The 27,589-nt window shown below is 57.3% G+C and overlaps 1 long non-coding RNA gene across 1 annotated transcript; it reads right to left on the reverse strand.

Annotated features, from left to right (window-relative positions):
* Positions 1 to 2,145: 2,145 nt before the first annotated feature.
* On the reverse strand, positions 2,146 to 8,462 carry LOC144373785 (uncharacterized). Its single transcript, XR_013433342.1, has 2 exons — positions 7,953 to 8,462; positions 2,146 to 6,713 (listed from the first exon to the last, which is right to left on the reverse strand). It is a non-coding gene; the product is annotated as an uncharacterized LOC144373785 (long non-coding RNA).
* Positions 8,463 to 27,589: the final 19,127 nt, after the last annotated feature.

Raw genomic sequence — 27,589 nt, forward strand, 5'->3', positions numbered from 1 at the left:
ACCTGAGGTCATATCCACATAGACCTGAGGTCACATCCACATAGACCTGAGTTCACATGTACATAGACCTGATGTCACATCCATATAGACCTGAGGTCATATCCACATAGACCTGAGTTCACATCCACATAGACCTGAGTTCATATCCACATAGAGCTGAGGTCACATCCACATAGACCTGAGTTCACATCCACATAGACCTGAGGTCACATCCACATAGACCTGAGGTCATATCCACATAGACCTGAGGTCACATCCACATAGACCTGAGTTCACATGTACATAGACCTGATGTCACATCCATATAGACCTGAGGTCATATCCACATAGACCTGAGTTCACATCCACATAGACCTGAGTTCATATCCACATAGACCTGAGGTCACATCCACATAGACCTGAGTTCACATCCACATAGACCTGAGGTCACATCCACATTGACCTGAGGTCATATCCACATAGACCTGAGGTCACATCCACATAGACCTGAGTTCATATCCACATAGACCTGAGGTCACATCCACATAGACCTGAGTTCACATCCACATAGACCTGAGGTCACATCCACATTGACCTGAGGTCACATCCATATAGACCTGAGTTCACATCCACATAGACCTGAGGTCACATCCACATAGACCTGAGTTCATATCCACATAGACCTGAGGTCACATCCACATAGACCTGAGGTCACATCCACATAGACCTGAGTTCACATTTACATAGACCTGAGGTCACATCCACATAGACCTGAGTTCACATCCACATAGACCTGAGGTCACATCCACATAGACCTGAGTTCACATTTACATAAACCTGAGGTCACATCCACATAGACCTGAGTTCATATCCACATAGACCTGAGGTCACATCCACATAGACCTGAGTTCATATCCACATAGACCTGAAGACACATCCACATAGACCTGAGGTCACATCCACATAGACCTGAGTTCACATCCACATAAACCTGAGGTCACATCCACATAGACCTGAGGTCACATCCACATAGACCTGAGGTCACATCCACATAGACCTGAGTTCACATCCACATAGACCTGAGGTCACATCCACATAGACCTGAGGTCACATCCACATAGACCTGAGGTCACATCCACATAGACCTGAGGTCACATCCACATAGACCTGAGGTCACATCCACATAGACCTGAGTTCACATCCACATAGACCTGAGGTCACATCCACATAGACCTGAGGTCACATCCACATAGACCTGAGTTCACATTTACATAAACCTGAGGTCACATCCACATAGACCTGAGTTCATATCCACATAGACCTGAGGTCACATCCACATAGACCTGAGTTCATATCCACATAGACCTGAAGACACATCCACATAGACCTGAGGTCACATCCACATAGACCTGAGTTCACATCCCCATAGACCTGAGTTCACATCCACATAGACCTGAGGTCACATCCACATAGACCTGAGTTCACATCCACATAGACCTGAGTTCATATCCACATAGACCTGAAGACACATCCACATAGACCTGAGGTCACATCCACATAGACCTGAGGTCACATCCACATAGACCTGAGTTCACATTTACATAGACCTGAGTTCACATCCACATAGACCTGAGTTCACATCCACATAGACCTGAGGTCACATCCACATAGACCTGAGGTCACATCCACATAGACCTGAGGTCACATCCACATAGACCTGAGGTCACATCCACATAGACCTGAGGTCACATCCACATAGACCTGAGGTCACATCCACATAGACCTGAGTTCACATTCACATAGACCTGAGGTCACATCCTCATAGACCTGAAGACACATCCTCATAGACTTGAGTGTGTATGTGTCTCCCTGGGTCAGAGCCCTTGGGGACAGGCGTGAGTCTTGGTATGCTCTCACTGGCCTCTGCTTTCTTATGTATGTTCTTGTAGAGGATCCTGGATAGCAATAACCAGATTGCAAGGTTTTTTCCAAGCTCAGGGAGACATCTGTCCCCCTCCTTCCACTGTCAGTGGTAAATTGCCCACTTCCAAATTATATTATGAACCTTAGGAAACTTTGTTCCCTAAATACTGCTTTTACAAAACATTAAAATAATTGTCCTAGTCCCACATTGCTGTAGAACAAAACGTCTTGGACTAGGTAATGTGTAATTAATAGAAATTTATTTCTCATGGTTATGGAGGCTGGAAAATCCCAAATCAAGTTACCAAGACATTCAGTTTTTGGTGAGGGTGTCTGTGTCTCCAAGACTGGTCCTTGTTTCTGTGTCCTCATGGAGCAGGAGAAGGAATAACAGAATGGAGGAACAAATGCTGTGCCCTCACCCGGCAGAAGGCAGGGCAGGAGAGGACTCTCTCTGAAGCCTCCTTCCTATGAACATCCACCCCATTCAGTGGCAGACCCTCGTGGCTGAACTCCTCCCATTGGCCTCCGTCCTGACTTCCACTGTCATCTCGGGTTACGTCCCAGCCTGTGTTTTGAGGAATACACCCATTCAGACTGCAGCATTGCGTCCCTGCTTCCTGATGCCTGACTCCTGTTCTTCTCACGGGCAAGATACCTCCATTCCATCCTGATGGCTCAGAGAGCCTTGATCATTCCAAAATCCACTCCACGGTCTAAAGTCCAGCATCTCGTCCCTTCACATGCGGCTGAGAGTCCAAGGCGTTTCATCCTGGGAGAATTCCCCTCCAGCTGGTGATAGGGAGCATGCTATTGCTGCCAGTCACAACAGTGGGACCGACAGGGGCCAGACATTCCCTTTCCAAAAGCAAGAACCGGGAGGGAGAAGGAATGACAGGAACCTTTGTGGCTCAGTGCTCTGTCCCCCAGGCTCACTAGGTGGGGGTGCATGCCCTCAGCTTTACCATGCAGATGTTGACCCCTAGGGCTCCCACTCCTGTGAACCTACTTGACACTGTCCTGGCGGGGGCTTCCTTCAGTGGCCCCATCCCTGGGGTGGTCTGTGCCTGGGTCTCAGCAGCCTCTCAGGTGCCCTTGCCCCTCAGCTCTGCTGCACAAGATGCGCACTGCACCTGCCCTCCAGAGCTGCAGCTGGGCAGCAGGAGTGCTCAGGGCAGAGCAGAGGGCAGGCCTGGTGTGAGGGTGAGGCAGTGCCGGGCAGCTTGGCCCTGGCCTGAGACCCTGTATTCTGGGTCTGTGATGAGGAGGGCAGCCATGATAGGTTCTAAGTGCCTGGGGGTCAGTCTTCCCTTGTGTTGACCCGTCATTCCTGGCTTCCCTTCAGACAGCTGGCTCACACTAATCTCCCTGTGACATGGCCACACACACCCTGTTTCCTCCTGAGCAGGTGTCCTCCTTTTCCCATGGATGGGCGAGGGTTTTCCAGATTTTGATTGACACTTGTGTCTCCAGGGTGTCTGTCTTCCCATTTCACTAAAGGCAGTCAAGAGGAACCAGACTCTCCTTCAGCACTCTTAGAAACTTCTTCAGCCAACTCTCAGGTTCTACCTGTGGCACAGCACAGGTCTATGGACACACTGCAGCCAGCGGCCTTGGTACAGAAGGGTCACGGGTCCTCCTCCCTCCTCCACCAGCGTGGTCCCTGTTTCCATGGGAGACCTCACCAGAATGGCCTTTCCCACCCGTACTTCCCCTTCTATTCAGAGACACTGTCCACGGAGCCTGGCCTCCCTCCACAGCTCTCCCACACTCCTGCCCCCTCACCAGAATCGCCCCGAATGGTCTAGTCATGACCTAGAAGGCATCTCTGGACGCCTCTGCTCCCTAGGTCACCAAGTTCCAGAGCAGCTTCCACACTTCTGACTATTGGCTGCAGCAGGACCCCACCCTTGGTACATACGTATCTTGTGTCACTGTGACTAAAAGGCCTGAGAGGAATGACCCAGAGGAGGGAAAGTCCATCTTGGCTCACAGTTTAGAGGTTCAGTCCGTGGTTTGCTGAGCTCTTTGAACATCATGGCCAAAAGTGTGGTGGAGGGCAGCTGCTCTGTGCAGGGCATCCAGGAAGCAGAGAGAAACAGAGCTAGGGGCTCCAAGGAAGCTGCCCTCCCCCGGGCATAGCCCCCTCCCAGGGCATAGCCCCCTCCCAGGGCATAGCCCCAGTGAGCCAGCTCCTGAGGCCGCACTTCACCTGCCTATGGCTGCCACCCAGTTGGTCCACTCACAGCAGGATGGACTGATAGGTCACAGACCTCACAGCCAACCATCTCACCTCTGAGCATGCCTGCATCAACACAGGCGATTTTGGGCAACACCTCATATCCAAATTACAACAGTACCGAACTTCTGTCCTATTTTGATTTCAGTTGCTATAACAAACTGTCATTGATGTGTGGCTTATAAACAAGAAAGTCTGCTTTGGGTGTCCCTGAAGGCTGCAAAGTTCAGGATCGAGGGGCGCTAGAGATTCTGGTGCAGTCCGGTTGTCTACTTCAAGATGGCGGGCATCTGCTGTTCCGCGGAGGAAGGGAAAGTGAGCACTCTTGGCCTCCTTTGGAAGGGCACTAGTCCCATGCGTGAGCGCTATGTCCTCATGACCTAAGTGAACACCGTCACCATGTGGGCTGGGGCAGCATCATGGGGATTTTCAAGGGGTCCCAAACTTGCAGACCACAGCAGCCACTTCCACAGGAGAGTTTGGTTTGGGGTTTGGTTTTTGCTCTTTCACTTTGGTGACAGTATTGGTTATAAATGAAAGCATTTCTGAGGAATGCGTCTGATGTATGCTTGTCTGTGAAGCTGAGCTGCTGCAGAGGACAGGTGCCGGCGCGGGGTTTCGGCCTGGTGTGTTGTGCTGATTTCAGAGGTTCTGCTTAACACACCTTGTCTTATGCTAAGTACTGGCCCACTTGGGTCTGAGTGCCAGTCTCGCCCAGGGCGTCCAAAGGCATGTTTGTACTTGGTTTAGTCTGTTCACTGAATGGCTGTTGTAAGTACTGGTGGCATCAAGAAAGCCACCATAAGGCTCTGGCTGTCCCCTCTCACAGCATGTGAGACTGGGACTTGGAACAGGCCATGCTGGTTTTAAGCCCCAGACAGAGAAGGTTAGTTATGCGTGTGCCGACAGGTTTCCCTGGTTCTACCCGGGTCTCCCTGGCCCGTGCCCTCTGGGGCTGACTCTGGTAGAGGGGTCAGCAGGTGCTGCTGAAGTGGGCCTGCCCCTGGGAATGCCCATCTCTGCACGTGGTGCACCACCCCAGCTTCCAGCAGCCCCTCCACGCAGGCAGCACTCTCGGGACCAGGCATCCAGGAGAGAATCTCTGGGGGGTGGCCGTCTGCCAGCTCACTGTCACTCCTTCTGAACCCAAGAGTCCTGGCTGGCGGCTGTCAGGTGATGCTCTGTGGCCAGGTGTGACTCCCAGGAGGTTTTCACCTTATCTCAGGACTGCAGGAAATGCCCACAGGTTAGCGGGAACGACGGCGCTCACTCCACACGTGGAGAACATCCAGGAGCTGGAGCTGCGAGGGAAACACTGCTGGCTTCTCCCAGAGCTCGGGGTGGCACTGCTGTCAGGACTGGCCACACAGAGCGAGAGTGTGTCCTGAGGTCCACTTCCGTGCTGCCCAGGCTCCTCCTCTGAGGTTGCTGAGGGCCGCACAGCAGCAGCGACGGTTTGTGTGGGGCTGAGGTCGGGCACGCCTGCTGAGCGACAGGAGCAGGCCTCGGCGTGGACCACGACCTCTGCTGAGCAGCCCCAAGGACACAGGTCAGAGCCTCTGGCAGGGCAGGAATGAGCCAGAACGTCCTCTAGAGGTGCTCTGAGGTCAGCAGGCCAGCCCGTTCCTCGTGGAGCTGCTGCTCTGTGCAGATTCTGGCAGGGCCTGCCCACCCCGACTTGGCCCACACCCGCTCCCAGCACCATCTGCCTGCTCCCGGCTGGCGCTCTGTCAGCCTTCGCAGCACCGCGATGAGCCTTGGAAAGCTGGAGCTTGGCTTAGCAGAGAGATGAATTTGAAATCTTCCCTCTGGGCCCCCCTCTTTCTGTTCCCCCTCCTCGCCCCCCTCCAGGACCAATTTATCTGCCAGTCCAGCCTCCAAGTGGAGTTGGGGCCAAGTTGGCGACCTGCCCACACTTATCAGCCTCTGTGACCAGATGGCAGGAGAGCAGCCCACGGCAGACAGGACAGGGCTGGGAGGTCCCCCTGTGCAGAGTGTGCTCAGCAGGGAGGTGGGAGGACAGAAGGTTCTTCCAGGCCACAGAGGAGGTGTGGAGGAGAGGGACGCCCTGTCCAGGAGGCAGACCCTGAACTGGGGTGTGTGTCTGTGTGCACGTGTGTGCACGTGCATGTCACACACATGAGCACACATACGGCTGTGTGTGCACACACACATTCCTGGGTGGTGGAGAAAGAGGGGGAGGGGCTACTGAACACCTCCTGCCTGTGTGGAGTCCCTGTGTCCCCTGTCCTGGTGGTGGCATGTGCAGATGGCCTTGGGACCTGCAGCTGGCCGTGCTTAGGGCTCTTGCCAGTGGACACGGCATACCTGAAGCTGTGGGAGGACCAGGCCTGCCAGCGAGGGTCCCCAGTGCCGGGTTCTCATCTGCCTGCAGGATGCACAGCACAGGCTCTCCATTCATGGATGCTCTCTCTGCGCCGGGTCCTGGTTTCTGATGTGTCCAGGCCTCTGGACTGTGGGGGGCGCTGGAGAGGCCGGCAGTAGGACGATGAGCAAGCGTTCAGGTGGGAGGAGCCTCACAGGTCGCCCTGGTGCCACTGCGGGTCCCTTCCTGCCAGGTGACTTTCCGTGAGATGCCGTGGAAGGTGGTTTCCCAGACTCTGTTCTGCCTGGGTCCCCTCCCTGCCCTGGCGTCCTTCCCTCTGCTCCCCAGAGTTCTATTCCTGGGCTCTTTGCACCCTGGGGACAGTCCCTGGTGGTCCTGGCCACTCCCTCACAAGGCTTGCGTCTCTCTAGCCTCTCTCTGGAGCTCCAGGCTGCACCACACCTGCCCGGGGACCACTCTGCTGGAGATCTCAGGGTACTCGGGGAGCCCTTAAACCAGCCGTGGGGTGACTTTTACCCCTAGTCTGCCTCTTTCTGTGCTCCTTCTTGGGGACTTCCCCTCTCTTCCCCAGTCCAAACCAGGAGCTAGGGGGCCGTCCCACTCCCCATGGTCCACCCACACCCCTGCATAGTTCTATACCCACCGGTGTCTGAGATTCAGGTTTTCATTATCCTGGTCTCAGCCACTTCTGAAACCCAGGTTGGTCTCTTTACCCAGGGAGGTGCCCATTTACAGTGCCCCTCCTCAAGGCCTATTTCATTCACTGTCCACACTGTCCACAATGGCCTCCTTCGCACTGACCCAGCAGGCGTGCTGGCTTGGCTCTGTACCACCTTCAGTAGGTGTGGGAGACCAACCTTGCACGTGACTGAGTCACTCTCCCCGGCTGGGTGCTGAGGCGCTCAGTTGCAGAAATGTGACAAGCTTTCCCCACCCTTCTTGGGTGCGAGGGTCTGTGTCTCGTGCATGGGTGTGTTTTGCTACAGCCCCGTGGGTGGAGCTACGCTCCCCTGTTCCTTTGTAATATAACCCCTTGCCCTGTTTAGGATAGAATCTTCCATGTGTGTGTCCCCTCCTCTTACTGTGCCCTTGGGTGTGGCCTACCCAGGTGTCAGTCAACCTGCTGACAGTGTACATCATGAAGATACTCAGCCCCCTGAAACCTGACCCCTTGCCTCATTCGAATAGCTTCTCCTCAATAAAAGGGCTCAGCACGTGCTCTCGCTCTCTTCCTGTGGACCCTTAAGGTCAGAGGAGCCGTCACAGTGACCCCAAAGAAAAAGGTATTTGTGTCTCTTGTGTGGTTATTTTGCGAAGCCCAGTCAGCCCAGTTCAACTAGAGTGACCCTTGAGCCTTTTAGTCATGAGAACAGAAACCCAGCAAATAGGACCTCAGCCCCGACTTCCCATGGGCGAGGTGCTCGGCCTGCTGCCCTGTCCAGAGATGCCGGCCCTGCTCCTCACCTCCGCATCGTGGGCTCCCACTGGACTCCTGCTCCCGGCCGTGCCTGGCCCAGCTCTGGCCTGCTGCAATCACAGCGGAGCTGCCCTCCTTTCTCTGCCACCTCCTGAGCTCTCGGGCCAGACTGTGTCACAGTTGTCTTTGTTCTGCAATCAGAGCGTGACCTTAAGTGTTGTGACAGCAGGGATGCAGCTGTCCCTGCCCCAGCTCTGACCTGAGGCTCGGCTCTGAGCACTGGGGCCACCCTGTCCTACCTGGTCTGGCTCTGACCGCGCTCCCCCGACTGGGAGAATTCAGACCCCTCACCTCCTGAGGCCTCCCAGAACCTCCCTCTGCTCCGCTTGACATTCGCCAGGCAGTGGCCCTGTCCCCCTTCTGCACGCCCCAGCAGACGGGGGCAGCAGACCCAATTCAGTGCCGGCTCTGTGGTGAGCAGCTGCTGGCCTGGAAAGCCTTCCCTCAGAGCCAAGCCCAGTCTCATCTGCATCACTGTCAGCTCAGGGTGCTTTACCCAGAATCTGGGCTGGGTCCCTTCAAAGGCAGATTCTGCTTTGGAGCCTGGAGCCTGCATTTCCAAGAAGCACATTTGGGGGCGTGCAGCTGGACTCAGCTCCTCCTTGTTCTCTGGACATGGTGTCAAAGACCTCGTCTGACCCCTTGGTGTAGCTGCGCTGGAGCACAAGGCTGGGTAGCTCATGTGGAGCAGAGATTTACTCCTCAGTCCTGGGGGCTGGGAAGTCCACGATGAAGGCCAAGGCCCTCTCGGCACGTCCTCCCACGGCAGAGGGCGGAATGGAGGTGGGACAAACGTACGGCAGAAGAGAAGAAGCCAGCCCTCTGCCCCAAGCCCTCTCCAGAGAGCTCTCGGCCCCTTTGCCAGGGCACAGCCTCATGGCCTGACCCCTCTGGGCAGCTCCACTGGCCGGCACTGTTGCCTTGAAGGTCTTTCCAGTGCTGTGGGACTGGGGGCATATACAGCCCAGGGAAGTTCCCCCGTGGATCTCTGAGGTTCCACTGCCTGGCCCAGGAGCTGCAGGTCAGGGATACAGGATCCTCAGCTATCGGATCTGGTCTCTGCTCCACTGCAGCTGCAGAGACCTGGGGTGTGTGGCAGATCCCTTCTCATGGGGGTGATGACCCACACCTCAGAGTCCGTCCTCTGCCTTCTCCAGTGTGCCGAGAGAAGGGGCTCAGCTGGGACGCGGCTGGTTTTCTTGGTTTCCAGCCCCTGCAGGGCTCCCTGTCCCAAGCAGCTGCTCGGTCCTTGGGGAGGGTGAGGAGGGCTGTCCTTCTTATTTCCAGCCTCTGCAGCCTGTGTCCATCTGTCACTCACCCACCAGGAGCTCCAAGAGGGCGAGGGTCCTAGTGCTGAGAAAGTCCAAGGGGTGCCCACCAGGAGGGCGAGGGCCCCAGTGCTGTAGGGATGCCCACCAGGAGGGTGAGGGCCCTAGTGCTGTAGGGATGCCCACCAGGACGGTGAGGGCCCTAGTGCTGTAGGGGTGTCCACCAGGAGGGTGAGGGCCCTAGTGATATAGGGATGCCCACCAGGACGGTGAGGGCCCTAGTGCTGTAGGGATGCTAACCAGGAGGGTGAGGGTCCATTAGTGCCGTAGGGATGCCCACCAGGAGGGTGAGGGCCCTAGTGCTGTAGGGCTGTCCACCAGGAGGGTGAGGGCCCTAGTGCTGTAGGGCTGTCCACCAGGAGGGTGAGGGCCCTAGTGCCGTAGGGATGCCCACCAGGAGGGTGAGGGCCCTAGTGCCGTAGGGATGCCCACCAGGAGGGTGAGGGCCCTAGTGCTGTAGGGCTGCCCACCAGGAGGGTGAGGGTCCCCTAGTGCTGTAGGGGTGCCCACCAGGAGGGTGAGGGCCCTAGTGCTGTAGGGGTGCCCAATAGGAGGGTGAGGGCCCTAGTGCTGTAGGGATGCCCACCAGGAAGGTGAGGTCCCTAGTGCTGTAGGGATGCCCACCAGGAGAGTGAGGGCCCTAGTGCTATAGGGTGTCCACCAGGAGGGTGAGGGTCCTAGTGCTGTAGGGCTGTCCACCAGGAGGGTGAGGGCCCTAGTGCTGTAGGGCTGTCCACCAGGAGGGTGAGGGCCCTAGTGCTGTAGGGGTGTCCACCAGGAGGGTGAGGGCCCTAGTGCTGTAGGGATACCCACCAGGAGGGTGAGGGCCCTAGTGCCGTAGGGATGCCCACCAGGAGGGTGAGGGCCCTAGTGCTGTAGGGCTGCCCACCAGGAGGGTGAGGGTCCTAGTGCTGTAGGGATGTCCACCAGGAGGGTGAGGGCCCTAGTGATATAGGGCTGTCCACCAGGAGGGTGAGGGTCCACTAGTGCCGTAGGGGTGCCCACCAGGAGGGTGAGGGTCCTAGTGCTGTAGGGTGTCCACCAGGAGGATGAGAGTCCCCTAGTGCTGTAGAGCTGTCCACCAGGAGGGTGAGGGTCCACTAGTGCCGTAGGGATGTCCACCAGGAGGGTGAGGGCCCTAGTGCTGTAGGGGTGTCCACCAGGAGGGTGAGAGCCCTAGTGATATAGGGCTGTCCACCAGGAGGGTGAGGGTCCACTAGTGCCGTAGGGGTGCCCACCAGGAGGGTGAGGGTCCTAGTGCTGTAGGGCTGTCCACCAGGAGGGTGAGGGCCCTAGTGCTTTAGGGGTGCCCACCAGGAGGGTGAGGGCCCTAGTGCTGTAGGGATGCCCACCAGGAGGGTGAGGGCCCTAGTGCTGTAGGGCTGCCCACGAGGAGGGTGAGGGCCCTAGTGCTGTAGGGCTGTCCACCAGGAGGGTGAGGGCCCTAGTGCTGTTGGGCTGTCCACCAGGAGGATGAGGGCCCTAGTGCTGTAGAGCTGTCCACCAGGAGGGTGAGGGCCCTAGTGCTGTAGGGTTGTCCACCAAGAGGGTGAGGGCCCTAGTGCTGTAGGGCTGTCTACCAGGAGGGTGAGGGCCCTAGTGCTGTAGGGCTGCCCACCAGGAGGGTGAGGGCCCTAGTGCTGTAGGGATGCCCACCAGGACGGTGAGGGTCCATTAGTGCCGTAGGGATGCCCACCAGGAGGGTGAGGGCCCTAGTGCTGTAGGGGTGTCCACCAGGAGGGTGAGGGCCCTAGTGCTGTAGGGCTGTCCACCAGGAGGGTGAGGGCCTCCCTAGTTCTGTAGGGCTGTCCACCAGGAGGGTGAGGGCCCTAGTGCTGTAGAGGTGTCCACCAGGAGGGTGAGGGCCCTAGTGCTGTAGGGCTGTCCACCAGGAGGGTGAGGGCCCTAGTGCTGTAGGGCTGCCCACCAGGAGGGTGAGGGCCCTAGTGCTGTAGGGATGCCCACCAGGACGGTGAGGGTCCATTAGTGCCGTAGGGGTGCCCACCAGGAGGGTGAGGGTCCTAGTGCTGTAGGGGTGCCCACCAGGAGGGTGAGGGCCCTAGTGCTGTAGGGCTGTCCACCAGGAGGGTGAGGGCCCTAGTGCTGTAGGGGTGCCCACCAGGAGGGTGAGGGCCCTAGTGCTGTAGGGGTGCCCACCAGGAGGGTGAGGGCCCTAGTGCTGTAGGGGTGTCCACCAGGAGGGTGAGGGCCCTAGTGATATAGGGATGCCCACCAGGAGGGTGAGGGCCCTAGTGCTGTAGGGCTGTCCACCAGGAGGGTGAGGGCCCTAGTGCTTTAGGGGTGCCCACCAGGAGGGTGAGGGCCCTAGTGCTGTAGGGCTGTCCACCAGGAGGGTGAGGGCCCTAGTGCTGTAGGGCTGCCCACCAGGAGGTGAGACCCCTAGTGCTGTAGGGATGCCCACCAGGAGGGTGAGGGCCCTAGTGCTGTAGGGATGCCCACCAGGAGGGTGAGACCCCTAGTGCTGTAGGGATGCCCACCAGGAGGGTGAGGGCCCTAGTGCTGTAGGGATGCCCACCAGGAGGGTGAGACCCCTAGTGCTGTAGGGCTGTCCACCAGGAGGGTCAGGGCCCTAGTGCTGTAGGGCTATCCACCAGGAGGGTGAGGGCCCTAGTGCTGTAGGGATGCCCACCAGGAGGGTGAGGGCCTCCCTAGTGCTGTAGGGATGCCCACCAGGAAGGTGAGGGCCCTAGTGCTGTAGGGCTGTCCACCAGGAGGGTGAGGGCCCTAGTGCTGTAGGGATGTCCACCAGGAGGGTGAGGGCCCTAGTGCTGTAGGGATGCCCACCAGGAAGGTGAGGGCCCTAGTGCTGTAGGGCTGTCCACCAGGAGGGTGAGGGCCCTAGTGCTGTAGGGCTGCCCACCAGGAGGGTGAGGGCCCTAGTGCTGTAGGGATGCCCACCAGGACGGTGAGGGTCCATTAGTGCCGTAGGGATGCCCACCAGGAGGGTGAGGGCCCTAGTGCTGTAGGGGTGTCCACCAGGAGGGTGAGGGCCCTAGTGCTGTAGGGCTGTCCACCAGGAGGGTGAGGGCCTCCCTAGTTCTGTAGGGCTGTCCACCAGGAGGGTGAGGGCCCTAGTGCTGTAGAGGTGTCCACCAGGAGGGTGAGGGCCCTAGTGCTGTAGGGATGCCCACCAGGAGGGTGAGGGCCTCCCTAGTGCTGTAGGGCTGCCCACCAGGAGTTGAGACCCCTAGTGCTGTAGGGATGCCCACCAGGAGGGTGAGGGTCCTAGTGCTGTAGGGCTGTCCACCAGGAGGGTGAGGGCCCTAGTGCTGTAGGGATTCCCACCAGGAGGGTGAGGGCCCTAGTGCTGTAGGGATGCCCACCAGGAGGGTGAGGGCCCTAGTGCTGTAGGGGTGCCCACCAGGAGGGTGAGGGCCCTAGTGCTGTAGGGGTGTCCACCAGGAGGGTGAGGGCCCTAGTGCTGTAGGGCTGCCCACCAGGAGGGTGAGGGTCCCCTAGTGCTGTAGGGCTGTCCACCAGGAGGGTCAGGGCCCTAGTGCTGTAGGGATGCCCACCAGGAGGGTGAGGGTCCCCTAGTGCTGTAGGGCTGTCCACCAGGAGGGTGAGGGCCTCCCTAGTTCTGTAGGGCTGTCCACCAGGAGGGTGAGGGCCCTAGTGCTGTAGAGGTGTCCACCAGGAGGGTGAGGGCCCTAGTGCTGTAGGGCTGTCCACCAGGAGGGTGAGGGCCCTAGTGCTGTAGGGATGCCCACCAGGAGGGTGAGGGCCCTAGTGCTGTAGGGATGTCCACCAGGAAGGTGAGGGCCCTAGTGCTGTAGGGCTGCCCACCAGGAGGGTGAGGGTCCCCTAGTGCTGTAGGGCTGTCCACCAGGAGGGTCAGGGCCCTAGTGCTGTAGGGCTATCCACCAGGAGGGTGAGGGCCCTAGTGCTGTAGGGATGCCCACCAGGAGGGTGAGGGCCTCCCTAGTGCTGTAGGGATGCCCACCAGGAAGGTGAGGGCCCTAGTGCTGTAGGGATGCCCACCAGGACGGTGAGGGCCCTAGTGCTGTAGGGCTGCCCACCAGGAGGGTGAGGGTCCATTAGTGCCGTAGGGATGCCCACCAGGAGGGTGAGGGCCCTAGTGCTGTAGGGATGCCCATCAGGAGGGTGAGGGTCCCCTAGTGCTGTTGGGCTGCCCACCAGGAGTTGAGACCCCTAGTGCTGTAGGGGTGTCCACCAGGAGGGTGAGGGCCCTAGTGCTGTAGGGCTGCCCACCAGGAGGGTGAGGGTCCTAGTGCTGTAGGGCTGCCCACCAGGAGGGTGAGGGTCCTAGTGCTGTAGGGCTGTCCACCAGGAGGGTGAGGGCCCTAGTGCTGTAGGGATGCCCACCAGGAGGGTGAGGGCCCTAGTGCTGTAGGGATGTCCACCAGGAGGGTGAGGGCCCTAGTGCTGTAGGGCTGTCCACCAGGAGGTGAGACCCCTAGTGCTATAGGGCTGTCCACCAGGAGGGTGAGGGCTCCCTAGTGCCCACCAGGAGGGTGAGGGTCCCCTAGAGCTGTAGGTCTGTCCACCAGGAGGTGAGACCCCTAGTGCTGTAGGTCTGTCCACCAGGAGGTGAGACCCCTAGTGCTATAGGGCTGTCCACCAGGAGGGTGAGGGCTCTCTAGTGCCCACCAGGAGCCTGATGGGCCTCGTAGGCCCCAGGACGGTTCCCACCTTTACACTAGCATGCAGACCCAGCTGTACTGGGAAGGGGCACACAGCCCTGCCCATGGAGGTCATGCCTGGGTTTCTGGGCCAGGACAGTTAAATGTGGGCTCCGGGACAGATGGGGGTCAGTCATCGTAAAAGGAGGGAGAGGAGCAACCTAGCACCAGACCCTCATACACCAGGGGGGGTGCAGTAGGGCAGGGCAAGCCAGGCAGCAGGGGGCCGACCCAATCAGGATCTGTCTGGTTGGGAAGAAGAGGTGGAGCAGAGGAGGAGGGACAGAGACAGACAAAGAGAGAAATACAGAGAGATGGAACAGGTGGGGAGGGCAGGGGGTGTGAGTCACCTGGTGGCAGTCTGCATCCTGCACTCTGACTGGCTCTGGCTTGGGAATGTGGGGTTTTATGTCCTGTCTTAGCTTCTAAGGCTGATCTGAGGCTTCCGTGCAGGCGTTGATGAGCTCACTGAGGTCTTGCCGTCCACTTGCCCCCTCCCTAAAGAGGTGTCTCTGTTGGCTCCAGTGCCAAGGCCACACTTGGCCGCGCTGGCTCTGGGCCCAGCCCTGGGCCAGGTGAGCTCGCAGGCATTGCTCCTGAGCACTTGCTCCTCCCAGGTCCCTCACTCCTGACCCTGTGGGTCTTTATGGATGTGCCACTGGGAGAGCCGTTGGTGCCCAAGCTGTGCTGGTGCTGCCCCCCTCCAGGTCCCCCCAGGGCCACCCACCTCCCCAAAGCCAAGGAAAGTTCCCACCCCCACGAGGCAGAAGGGCCAGCCTTCTAGAACCTCCGGAGGAGCAAGTCCTCGAGTCACTAATGTTCATTTGTGGGTGTCGTTAAACCGTCTACTGTGAAGAGGACAGAGGTAGGCCTGGCCCTGCTCCGGCGGGACCCCTGCGAGGGTGCCAGCCAGCCAGTTCACCTGCGGTCCCCACCCGAGCGGATAACGCCCCAAGAGAGGAAGCAGTCACTTGTTGGAATTGTGTTCAAATTTAGCCGACGGCTTCAGAGCTTTGAACTCAGGTTTTAAGAACGACCTCTGCCAGTCCGTGGGCACCTCGATTCTACTGACAGTGGAGGGCAGGGTTGATCTGGCAAACCAGGTGTCACGCCTGCATGAGAGGCGCTGCAGGACAGTGTGCCAGCCTCACACAGGAGCTCTCCTGAGAGCTGCAAGACACAGGCCGAGTCCCCTAGGACTGTGCCCTCCCTCAGTGGAGCTGCACTCTGTGGACAGTTGGACATGCCGCTGGGACACATGTTCCCCCCCACCCGGGCCTTGCCAGCTGCCTGAGCTCCGCTCTGAGAGACGGGCAGGATGTGAACCTGCCGCGCACTCGTGCCTAGAGGAAGAATCCTGTTCTGCAGGGCATCTTTGGAAGGAGCCTGCATTTTAAGGGGGGGATGTCAGTGCTGGTGGCCAAGCGTTTCCCTGGGGCCAACTGCTGGCTCTGCCATCTTTTTCTTGCTTGGCATTTGGAGACCGGGAAAGCACAGAGCTCTTCAACCCAGGAGGCTGGGATGTGCAGGGGCTGGGCAAGGAGACCAGAACGTGCGAGGGTCTTCACTCTTGCCGTCCTGCCCTGCAGAGCTGTGTGTGCTGAGTGGGAGCCCAGTGGCACCCTGTCCTTCCAGCACAGGAAGCTGGAGGAGCCGTAGGGCAGGCCCGGTGACACCCAACCCCCAGGGTGAGGAGGGCCTGCTTCTTCAGACCTGGCAGGCCGGCTGCCCCCAGGAGCCCTGACCCGCTGCTCAGCCTGTGTTGGGAGTGGGGCAGTCACAGAGTCACCTTTATGACAGGCTTTGAAATCAGGCAGAGGCTCTAGCTCCTGAGCCCATGATTGTCCACCCCTGCCCTCCTTGAAGAGAGAGGGGAGACAGCGGCCTTGGCCTCAGTCTCTGTCCTCAGGAGAGCAGCAGAGCTGCCTGAGAGGGCCAGCACTTCACGGCTGTCTCTGTCCCCATGGCGGAGTCGTGTCCTTCCAAATTGTCACCGTGAAGCCCCAAGCCCCAGGGCCTCAGAGTGTGGCTGGGCTTGGAGACGGGCCTGTGTAGAGGGGACCCGGGGAAGTGTGGTCACCAGGTGTGGCCCTGAGCCAACAGTAGGCTTCCTCATAGGAAGAGATGGGGACACAGACACACCACGAGACAGCCAGGTGAGGGCACAGGGAGGAGCAGCCTGTGGCACCGCCATCTTGGACGGTGAGGAGTTTGTCCCTGGTGTGGGCCACTGGACATGGTCCCTTGTTGCTCAGCCTGAGCTGATGCATACGGCACAGTGTCTGCCTTGGGTCCCCGACAAGGGAAGATCCAAAGAGATGGCGGTGGGCTCTTCCACGGGCCGCCAGGTGGGCCCTGTGGCCTGTGTTGGGAAGGGCTCGTGAGCGCCTCTTCCAAGTAGGGCATGCTTTCCTTCCACCTGCGGACCCCTGGGCCCATTCCAGAAGGAGCCTGGGCCAGGCGAAGGGCCACATGGGCACGCCTACCCAGCAGGCTCACTGGATGCCATTCCGGAGTCTTCCGGGTGAGTGGGAGGCCAGAAGACTCCTTTCCCAGCACCTGTGTGTCCTCAGATGAGGAAGCTCCTCTCCTCCAGTGGAGCCTGCATATGGTGCTTGCCCCTGACCTCGGGGGTCTGTGAGTCAGTGTGGGGCCGTCTCTCCCTCTGTGTTGGGCTGTCCTGTAGCTGTGGGCCACTGGAGGGCTGGCCCACTGTGGGCCTCACCACCGCTCGCCCAGGAGCTGCACAAAGTGCAGCTTCATCTGTGGCGACAACAGGGCCGACCAGCTCTGAGTCCCAGCTCGCACCTCGGGCCCCATTGTCCTGGGCCCATGACTGCTGTAACAGGTGGCCATAACGTGGGCCTGCATCTTCTAGCTTCACCTCTGTGGTCACATGAACTCCTCCTCTTCTGTGTGTCCCATGTCCCTCTGCATCTCTCTTACAAGGACACCTATGACTGAGTCAGCATCCCTAGATGACCCAGAATCATCTTCTCCTGTTATATTTGCAGAGACCCTCCTTCCAGTTTCTGGGGATGGGGACCTGTCACCTCAGGGCCACTCTGTACAGGAAGGCTAGAGCTGCCACCTTCAGAGCAAAAGCCTGGGTGACCATTGAGATTGGGTTGGGGCATTTCCAGCTCTCTGACCATAGGCCTGTGTTCTGCTTGTTGGGACCTCCGTCTGTCCACCCATGAGTGGGAGACCACTGGCCTCCTCAGCATTCTCAGGTTGTGAGGCCAGGCACATGGAGAGCCGGGCGCAGTGCCCGATGGATACATGGCCGGGTGGGAGCTGCTCCCTCTCCTGTCCTCAGCCGGGTCACTGGAGATTGTCTTGCCCTCACCCTGCAGAGGTGACCAGCTTGTTCAGCCGTGTCTTGTGTGGACCTTAGTCTCAGGTTGGGGGCTTTGGGGGGATTTTTCCATAAGGAAATGAAGTGCAGTGATTGCAAGTCCACCCAGGGCACTCGAGGTGAGCTCCGGATGGAGAGCGGGCTGGAGACGGGGGCCAGGCCTGTGTGGAGGAGCTGTGGGAGGCCGGCCTGGGCCCCCCGCGCTAATGAGCCCGCAGAACTCCCCTCTCCGGATGGAGCTGCTGTGAGCCGCCAGCCTGCTGAGCTTGGCTTTCTGCTCTCCTCTTTCCATGGCAACGGGAAAGGGGGCCAGGATGTGGCAATCTGCAGAGGCGTGGGCGGGCTGTCTGCAGGCAGTGTGGCTGGGAGGAGGAACCCGAGGACAGCAGCCCTAGCTCCAGCCGTCACCACAGGCCTGGGAGCTCCTGGAATAACACCGCATGTCCATCTTCCCATCTGCCCCGGGTAGCAGCAGAGGAAGCTGTGACAGAGGCAAAGCAACGTGCCTGTGCCATTCAGCAAGCTAACAGGCCATTCGGGGGCTTCTGGGGTGTGGCCGTCCTCAGGGAGCCCTTCACTGTCCTTGGAGTTTCCTGAATCCCAGTTGGATTGACCAAGGCCCTTGTGGGAGCCACAGGACAAAGCCATCCACTAGTGTGATACCAAGGAACGCTCATGGGCGACAGGATTTTAGGAAATCCAGGGATCGGAGGACATGCATGCACCCTGGGTTCATGTTGAGTCAATCAGCACTTTTTTTAGTAAGGAGCTATTATCCTGTGGAAACGGCTTGTTCACGGGCATTGAAAACCCCCAGTGTAGCCAATCATTGCTGCAGGGAGGAGTTGGGAGGAGAGGGAGGTCACAGGAGTGGACTGCAGAGCCAGCAGGAAGGGTCTTGGGCCCAGGGCTGCCTTGGCCTGACCCTGCCTGGCCCCCCACAGGGAGCTCGGTGTCCTGCACAGACTGACCTGCTGCCATGGAGAAGCTTTCGCCCTGGCTGAGGCTACTTTTGCTGATTCCAGATTGGCCTTTGGTGGTTCCTGCCCAGATTCCCCATTCTGCTCATTTCTGCTCCACAGAGAAATGACTGTCCCTCTTTGATGAAGAACACCCTTGGTATGTGGAGTCACCTCCTGAGTGACCCTCAAGGATGGGGGCAGGCCTGGTCCGCCCTCCCTGCTCACGGGGGCAGATGGCCTGCAGCCTGGCCTGGGCTCCCTCCCCAGCCCTCAGCATAATAGGGATGTCCTCAGCAGAAGGATGTCCCAGGTGGTCAGGCCTAGAGGCTCATGGAAGAGGCCCCCTGCAGGGGTGGGCTTCAGAAATCAAGGTGGAAGGACATCTCAGGGTGCCAGATGTTCCAACAAGAGGAGACCCACTGTGGGAAGAGCGGGGGCTGCCTGCCTCCCCCTCCCCAGTCACCCAGACTCGCCTGCCTGCTTCTGGAGCAGGATGTGCTGCCTGAAGGGCTTGGAGGCTGGAGGCTGGTGGCCGGATGGTTACGAGGCAGCCCCTTGCGTGGGGACAGCTTTACCGGCAGAGTTCACGGCTGACATGTAGCTGAAGCCTCTTGCCCCTTGGAGCCTCGGGAGCCAACGCTTGAGGCTGCTCCAGCCACACCTTTGTTTTGGAGGCTCCTGCTGATGGGGCTGCCAGGATCTGGATGTGTCCTAGACCAGGGCTGTCCTGCAGGTCCTGGGGTCAGGAGAGGCTGGGTCTTAGCAGCTGTAGGAGGCGGGCTCCCTGCAAGCACAGGCCCAGACGGCACGCGTGCTGAGCGCCCACCGATGCTCTGCTGGGCCAGGCGCACGTTCCCTTATTTTAAAGCTCTCATTCTATTTTACATTTCCAGGCTGCCTCTTGTCATGACATGAATCTGAGTGTGTAATAATCTGAAGCCCGAAGGCTGGGTAGATTTTTCTTAAAGCTCCATCTGCTTTTTAATTAGTGCAGATTCCTCCAAGATTCTCACGCTAATTGCTCATCAGTCTCGGTTCTGGGTGCTCTGAGGGCTGCTCCGTGCTTGTGGGCCACAGCAGCGGGGAAGGTGCCAGGCTGGGGTGTAGCCAGGACCACCGTGACCAGGCTGAGTGGCAGAGCTCTTCGCTGCTCACCAGGCCCCATGCAGCAGGTTGACCTCAGGATCTTACACACACAGGCACCAACGCACGCGGATTTCCCCTGCCCCGGGGCCAAGAGCTTGCTGAACAGAACAGGAGGGCTCCTGGGGCCAGTCTCCTGGGGATGGGGTCTAGACAAGGACAGTGACGGCCTACAAGGCAGAAATCCAGCCCGACTTTTCCCAGTCCCTATGGGGGGGGCGCCCTGGGCTCTCCACCTGTGTGCTCAGCTCCCCGTCACTTGGAGGAGGCCAGCGGTGGAGGGCACCCAGGGCAGGGTCCACACCAGCCTTGCTTGTGGTCATTCTCAAGCCAGTGGCCGCCTTGAGCACAGTGACAGTGACGCCTGCTCAGCGTCCTTGAAATCGAGGCGGACCTGACGGGAAGAAGTCAGTCCCCCTCCCGACACCACTGTGGGGTCATCCTGGCCTGGCCTCTGGCTCCTGCTCAGGGGAAGCCCGCCCTTGGAGCAGGGGATCCCAGATTTTGTTTGGCTGTGTGCAGGGCCAGTCTCCTGCACGTTTGGTGGCTTTTGTCCTGACTTACAAGAGGCAGGAGGCCCCTGTGGTCTGCCTGCCCTGGGGTCCAGAATCAGGAGCCAGTGCAGTGGTCCTTGATCCTCCTCTGCAGCCTCCAGTGCCTGGCCCTCAGCAGGACGAGGAGGGGCCGTTCGCTGTCTTCCGGGGAAGCCCCCAGGGTCCAGGCTCATCATGCCCAGTGCCTTGCCTCCCGGCACCCGGCGCTCACACTGGAAGCAGCGGCTCCTTCGGGGATCAGCTCTGTGTCCATGCGCTCCTGCCCTCACACTGGTGGAGGTAGCTGATACCGTCTGCCTGGAAGGCGGAGGAGTCCTTCCTCAGCGCCTGGCTCTGCCTCCCTCCACCCCGTCCAGGCAGAGGTCAGCAGCCTAGCCAGACTCTGCCAACTGGGCCTGCCGCTCCTGTTCCCTTGGGGGCCCAGTGCCCTCCGAGCAGGCCCCCTTCCTGCACAGCTCTGCGTCCTGTGGCACTGTGGGCAGGTTGACTTCGGGAGGCGCATCTACTGACCAGCTGCTCGCCGGGGGCCACTTGAGGACGCCTGGTCTCTTCAGAACAGCCTCCTCCAGGCCTTGGCCTCTGGGTGGACCCAGACGGGGTTGTGGGGGAGGGCATTCTGTTCCCATCTTCGCAGCCCCGAGCCTGCCCCAGGCTTCCACTCCGAGCTCCTGGGGCCAGGGCCTCTCGGGCGCAGCTTCTTGAGAGCATCCCTGGAGGCCAGCTCTGCGTGTGTGGTCCTCCCGGAGGAAGGTGTGGGGGCGCCATGCTGACCTGGGGAGGTCCCCAGATCCCGGTCCCCATGCTGGCCTCACCACTCCACCTCATCACACGCCCTCTCCCCGGCCACCTGCCTTGGTGGGCCTCTGCCCCAGCCCCAGCTGTCCACCAAGACTGGGCCTGTCTGCCCACATGGGCCCCATTTGTCCACCCTACGTTCACAACCTTGCTGTTACCTGGCACCCCAGCACCTTCTCCTCACACACTCATGCATGCTCACACACTCACACTCATGCACACCCTCACGCACACACTCACACACTCATGTACACCCTCTCACACACATACTCATGCAACCCTCATACACTCACACACATACACACTCACACATCCCCTCACATACACACATATACACACTCACAAACACTCTCACACACACACCCTCACACCCTCACACACATTCACTTACTCTCTCACATAATTATATACACACTCATACACACACTCACACTCACACACATTTTCACACACATACTTGCACACACTCACACACATTCATACACACACACTCACACACACTCATAAACATACACTCATGTACAACCTCACACACACTCATTCACACCCTCTCACACACACATACTCACACATACCTATACCCTCACACATACTCACACATATTCACACACTCACACACACACATGCACACCCTCATATAATTCACACACACTCAGATACACACACATACTCACACACTCACACATACATATACACACTCATACACATGCATACGCTCACACACACTCTCACACACACAGTCATACTCTCACACACGCACGTTGCACGTCGTTACTGACTGCATCCTGACCCTCCCTAAATGCCGTGTTGAAGCTCGACTCCTCAGGGCACCTGAACCTGGAGCTGGGTCTCCAGAGGAAGTGGAGTTTGGGGGCACAGGTGGGCCTCATCCACACGACTGTAAGAGGGGAGATGGCCAGAATCGGCCTGCACAGAGGAAGGGCCCTGAGGACCAGAGAGAAGTGGCCACCAATCGGGAAGGCCCCGCGTCAGGTTCCGACTTGGACTCGCCGGAGGATTGGAGCTGTGAGCATCTCCTCCGAAGCCGCTGGTCACCTGTGTGTCCTCAGGGGACAGACGTCCACCCAGGGCCTGTCTCAGGGTTGCACCTGGCTGGGTTTTAAGGTAACCTGTGACGACTCGTCAGGTCCTTTGAAGATCAAGCCCTTATCCGACAGATGGCACCTGTGTTCTCCCGTTCCGGGGGTCCGCTGTTCACCAAGTTGGTGACCCCTCCGTCATGCAGTCTGTCAGTTTGACGGAGTTCTACTTGTCGGCTTATCTCTGTGGCTGTGCTTTTGGTTTGCTGCAGTTAGATGATTTCATGGTTCAGTCCTGGTGACGTGAGTGTCTCTAGAGATCCAGCTTAGTTTGCTGGTGTGTCGTGCCTAGTAGCCCACGGCAGTGCGCCTTCTTTCTGTGTCAGCAGATGTGACCTCTTTTCTTTAGTTTCTGATTTATCCGAGTCCTTACCCCTCTTCCTTATTTTAGCAAACACTCTCTCAATTTCCTTTATCTTAGAAAAAGCTTTATTAGTTTTGTTCATTTTTTCTATTCCAATTATTTCTGCTCTAATCTTTATTATTTCCTTCCTTCTGTCAACGCAGGGCTCGGTTCTTCTTTTTACTGCACTAGGAAGTGCAAATCACGTTGTTTATTTAGGATCCTTTCCTATGTAGAGAATTTCCACCATGAGCCTCCCTCTTAGTGCTGCTTTGGAACATCACTTAAGCTTGGTATGATTGTTTCCTTTTTCATTCTTCAAGAATCATCTTTATTTCCCCTTGATTTCTTCTTTGACTTGATAATTGTTCAAGAGTGTGCTATTTAATTTCTACATATTTGTAAATTTTTCAGCTTTACTTTTGCTATTGATTTCTTGTTTCATTCATTCCACTGTAGTAAAAATATATATTTGCTACGATTAGAATCTTAAATTAAGCAACACTTCTTTTTGAGCAAGTACATCAACTATTCTGGGAAAAATTCATGTACAATTGGGAAGAAACGGTGTTCTGGGCAGGAGGTTCTGTGAGACTGGTAGGTGCCTGCCGTCTATATTCCTTACTGACTGTCTGAACGCTCTGTCCACTATTGAAGTGGAGCACCCGAGGTCCTCCCGCGGCCGCATTGCTGGTCTACATCAGTTTGTTTATGTCTTGGTGTGTCCTGCTGTTGGGTGCACGATATGTCAAGAGTCACAGCGTCCTGGTGGCTCGACACTTCTACCCTTAAGGCTCTGTCTCGTGGTCGTTGGATGGAAGGCTCACTGTGTCTCATGTGAACACAGCCACCTGTGGGCTCTGTCCCTTGGCTGTCCGGCTGTGTGTCTTCAACATGAGGGAGCTTCTGTCCACAGCGTGGACTTGGGCCTCACCTTCATGCCTGTGCGGCCACTCTGGGCCTTCGTGTTATCTGCATTTGCTGGTGCCCCCTCGGCCACGCCACCTTTAATCCATTTGTGGTTGACGCGCTGGTCAATGGACAGTGTCCGCCGCTGACCCGCTGGGGGGCTCTCGGCTGGTTTTGTGGTAGTCCGGGCCTCTCCTCTCGTGCCGTCTGCTTGTCTATACTCAGGTTCCTTTCCCTGTCCTTTGTGGGTCTCTACATGTCTTTGGCATGTTTACCTGGGACCCACAAAACACCTTAGGGCCGCGGAAGTCTAGCTGGTGACCACTGGGCTTCATCACATCCTCTATGCTTTACTGCCCAACCCGGGTGGCTGTCATAATCTACATTATTGATATTCTTTATCCTCCAGTGGTTTTTTTTTTTTGAGAGTGAGAGAGGGGAGACAGAGAGAGAGAGAGAGAGAGAGAGAGAGAGAGAGAGAGAGAGAGAGAATTTTTAATATTTATTTTCTAGTTCTCTGCGGACACAACATCTTTGTATGTGGTGCTGAGGATCGAACCCGGGCCGCACGCATGCCAGGCGAGCACGCTACCACTTGAGCCACATCCCCAGCCCTATCTTCCAGTGGTTTTTAAAGTCACAGTTATTTTACGGGGTTTGCACTGGAACTTTCATACCAGAGTTCAGAGTGACCTGCCCGCTGCCGTCACAGCAGGGCAGTGTTGAGGTTGGTCTGTTGGCAGGCCTCCTTGGCCCGGCTCGGACTGTCTGTGCTGTCCTGCAGCTGACCTGCCTCCTCTCGTTTCCCTGCAGACCTCATCCAGGGCAGACCAGCGCTGGTAAAGTGCCGCAGCTTGGCCCCCTGGGAAGTGCTGGATCTCGCCTGCCAGAGGACAGCTTCAGCAGGGAGCCTGCGGTCGCTGATGTTCCTCCTTCTTTGTCTCTCAGCACTTCACGGAACGATCCCACTTCATCTGACCCTGAGGTTTCTGCTGAAAACCCTCGGACGCTCTGAGGAGGTTCCCATGTGTGAGAAACGGCTTTTCTCTCGTGTTTCCGGAATCGCCTCTGCCTGGTGACCATTTGGATGGGTCTTGAGGGGGCTTCTTTGGTTCATCTGATTGGATGTTTGGGGGCTTCCTGGACCTGGGTGTTCATTTCTTCCCCCAACCTGGGAAGTTTTCGCTCATGATTTCCTAGAATAAGCCTGGTTCCTTCTCTCTTCAGTTGGAACTTTAGTAGTCCTGTATCTGTAGGAGGTGGCTTACGATCATTCCTCTTCCTTCACCTCCTTCCTTCCTCTTCCTTCACCTCCTTCCTTTCTCTCCCTTCACCTCCATATTCCTTCTTCCTTCACCTCCTTCCTTCCTCTTCCTTCACCTTCTTCCTTCCTCTTCCTTCACCTCCTTACTCCCTCTCCCTTCACCTCCTTCCTTCCTCTTCCTTCACCTCCTTCCTTCCTCTTCCTTCACCTCCTTACTCCCTCTTCCTTCACATCCTTCCTTCCTCTTCCTTCACCTCCTTACTCCCTCTTCCTTCACCTCCTTCCTTTCTCTCCCTTCACCTCCTTATTCCTTCTTCCTTCACCTCCTTCCTTCCTCTTCCTTCACCTTCTTCCTTCCTCTTCCTTCACCTCCTTACTCCCTCTCCCTTCACCTCCTTACTCCCTCTCCCTTCACCTCCTTCCTTCCTCTCCCTTCACCTCCTTATTCCTTCTTCCTTCACCTCCTTCCTTCCTCTCCCTTCACCTCCTTACTCCCTCTTCCTTCACCTCCTTCCTTCCTCTTCCTTCACCTCCTTCCTTCCTCTCCCTTCACCTCCTTCCTTCCTCTCCCTTCACCTCCTTCCTTCCTCTTCCTTTACCTCCTTATTCCTTCTTCCTTCACCTCCTTCCTTCCTCTCCCTTCACCTCCTTGCTCCCTCTTCCTTCACCTCCTTACTCCCTCTCCCTTCACCTCCTTCCTTCCTCTCCCTTCACCGCCTTATTCCTTCTTCCTTCACCTCCTTCCTTCCTCTCCCTTCACCTCCTCCCTTCCTCTTCGTTCACCTCCTTCCTTCCTCTTCCTTCACCTCCTTCCTTCCTCTTCCTTCACCTCCTTACTCCCTCTTCCTTCACCTCCTTCCTTCCTCTTCCTTCACCTCCTTCCTTCCTCTTCCTTCACCTCCTTACTCCCTCTCCCTTCACCTCCTTCCTTCCTCTCCCTTCACCTCCTTCCTTCCTCTTCCTTCACCTCCTTACTCCCTCTCCCTTCACCTCCTTCCTTCCTCTCCCTTCACCTCCTTCCTTCCTCTTCCTTCACCTCCTTACTCCCTCTTCCTTCACCTCCTTACTTCCTCTCCCTTCACCTCCTTCCTTCCTCTCCCTTCACCGCCTTATTCCTTCTTCCTTCACCTCCTTCCTTCCTCTCCCTTCACCTCCTTCCTTCCTCTTCCTTCACCTCCTTCCTTCCTCTTCCTTCACCTCCTTCCTTCCTCTTCCTTCACCTCCTTACTCCCTCTTCCTTCACCTCCTTACTTCTTTCTTCCTTCACCTCCTTCCTTCCTCTTCCTTCACCTCCTTACCTCCCTCTCCCTTCACCTCCTTCCTTCCTCTCCCTTCACCTCCTTACTCCCTCTCCCTTCACCTCCTTACTCCCTCTCCCTTCACCTCCTTCCTTCCTCTCCCTTCACCTCCTTATTCCTTCTTCCTTCACCTCCTTCCTTCCTCTCCCTTCACCTCCTTCCTTCCTCTCCCTTCACCTCCTTATTCCTTCTTCCTTCACCTCCTTACTCCCTCTCCCTTCACCTCCTTACTCCCTCTCCCTTCACCTCCTTATTCCTTCTTCCTTCACCTCCTTCCTTCCTCTTCCTTCACCTCCTTACTCCCTCTCCCTTCACCTCCTTCCTTTCTTCTCCCTTCACCTCCTTCCTTCCTCTTCCTTCACCTCCTTACTTCCCTCTCCCTTCACCTCCTTCCTTCCTCTCCCTTCACCTCCATCCTTCCTCTTCCTTCACCTCCTTACTCCCTCTTCCTTCACCTCCTTCCTTCCTCTTCCTTCACCTCCTTACTCCCTCTCCCTTCACCTCCTTACTCCCTCTTCCTTCACCTCCTTACTCCCTCTTCCTTCACCTCCTTACTCCCTCTTCCTTCACCTCCTTCCTTCCTCTTCCTTCACCTCCTTACTCCCTCTCCCTTCACCTCCTTCCTTCCTCTCCCTTCACCTCCTTATTCCTTCTTCCTTCACCTCCTTCCTTCCTCTCCCTTCACCTCCTTCCTTCCTCCCTCCTTCCTTCCTCTCCCTTCACCTCCTTCCTTCCTCTTCCTTCACCTCCTTACTCCCTCTCCCTTCACCTCCTTCTTCCTTCCTCTCCCTTCACCTCCTTATTCCTTCTTCCTTCACCTCCTTCCTTCCTCTCCCTTCACCTCCTTCCTTCCTACCTCCTTATTCCTTCTTCCTTCACCTCCTTCCTTCCTCTTCCTTCACCTCCTTACTTCCCTCTCCCTTCACCTCCTTCCTTCTTCTCCCTTCACCTCCTTCCTTCCTCTTCCTTCACCTCCTTACTTCCCTCTCCCTTCACCTCCTTCCTTCCTCTCCCTTCACCTCCATCCTTCCTCTTCCTTCACCTCCTTACTCCCTCTTCCTTCACCTCCTTCCTTCCTCTTCCTTCACCTCCTTACTCCCTCTCCCTTCACCTCCTTACTCCCTCTTCCTTCACCTCCTTACTCCCTCTTCCTTCACCTCCTTACTCCCTCTTCCTTCACCTCCTTCCTTCCTCTTCCTTCACCTCCTTACTCCCTCTCCCTTCACCTCCTTCCTTCCTCTCCCTTCACCTCCTTATTCCTTCTTCCTTCACCTCCTTCCTTCCTCTCCCTTCACCTCCTTCCTTCCTCTCCCTTCACCTCCTTCCTTCCTCTTCCTTCACCTCCTTACTCCCTCTCCCTTCACCTCCTTCCTTCCTCTCCCTTCACCTCCTTCCTTCCTCTCCCTTCACCTCCTTCCTTCCTCTTCCTTCACCCTCCTTACTCCCTCTTCCTTCACCTCCTTACTCCCTCTCCCTTCACCTCCTTATTCCTTCTTCCTTCACCTCCTTCCTTCTTCACCTCCTTCCTTCCTCTTCCTTCACCTCCTTCCTTCCTCTCCCTTCACCTCCTTCCTTCCTCTCCCTTCACTTCCTTCCTTTCTTTTCCTTCACCTCCTTACTCCCTCTCCCTTCACCTCCTTACTCCCTCTTCCTTCACCTTCTTCCTTCCTCTCCCTTCACCTCCTTATTCCTTCTTCCTTCACCTACCTCCTTCCTTCCTTTTCCTTCACCTCCTTCCTTCCTCTCCCTTCACCTCCTACTCCCTCTCCCTTCACCTCCTTACTCCATCTTCCTTCACCTCCTTCCTTCCTCTTCCTTCACCTCTTTCCTTCCTCTCCTTCCTTCCTCTCCCTTCACCTCCTTACTCCCTCTCCCTTCACCTCCTTCCTTCCTCTCCCTTCACCTC

Source organism: Ictidomys tridecemlineatus, unplaced genomic scaffold (assembly GCF_052094955.1).
Source record: "Ictidomys tridecemlineatus isolate mIctTri1 unplaced genomic scaffold, mIctTri1.hap1 Scaffold_492, whole genome shotgun sequence".
Lineage (NCBI taxonomy): Eukaryota > Metazoa > Chordata > Mammalia > Rodentia > Sciuridae > Ictidomys > Ictidomys tridecemlineatus.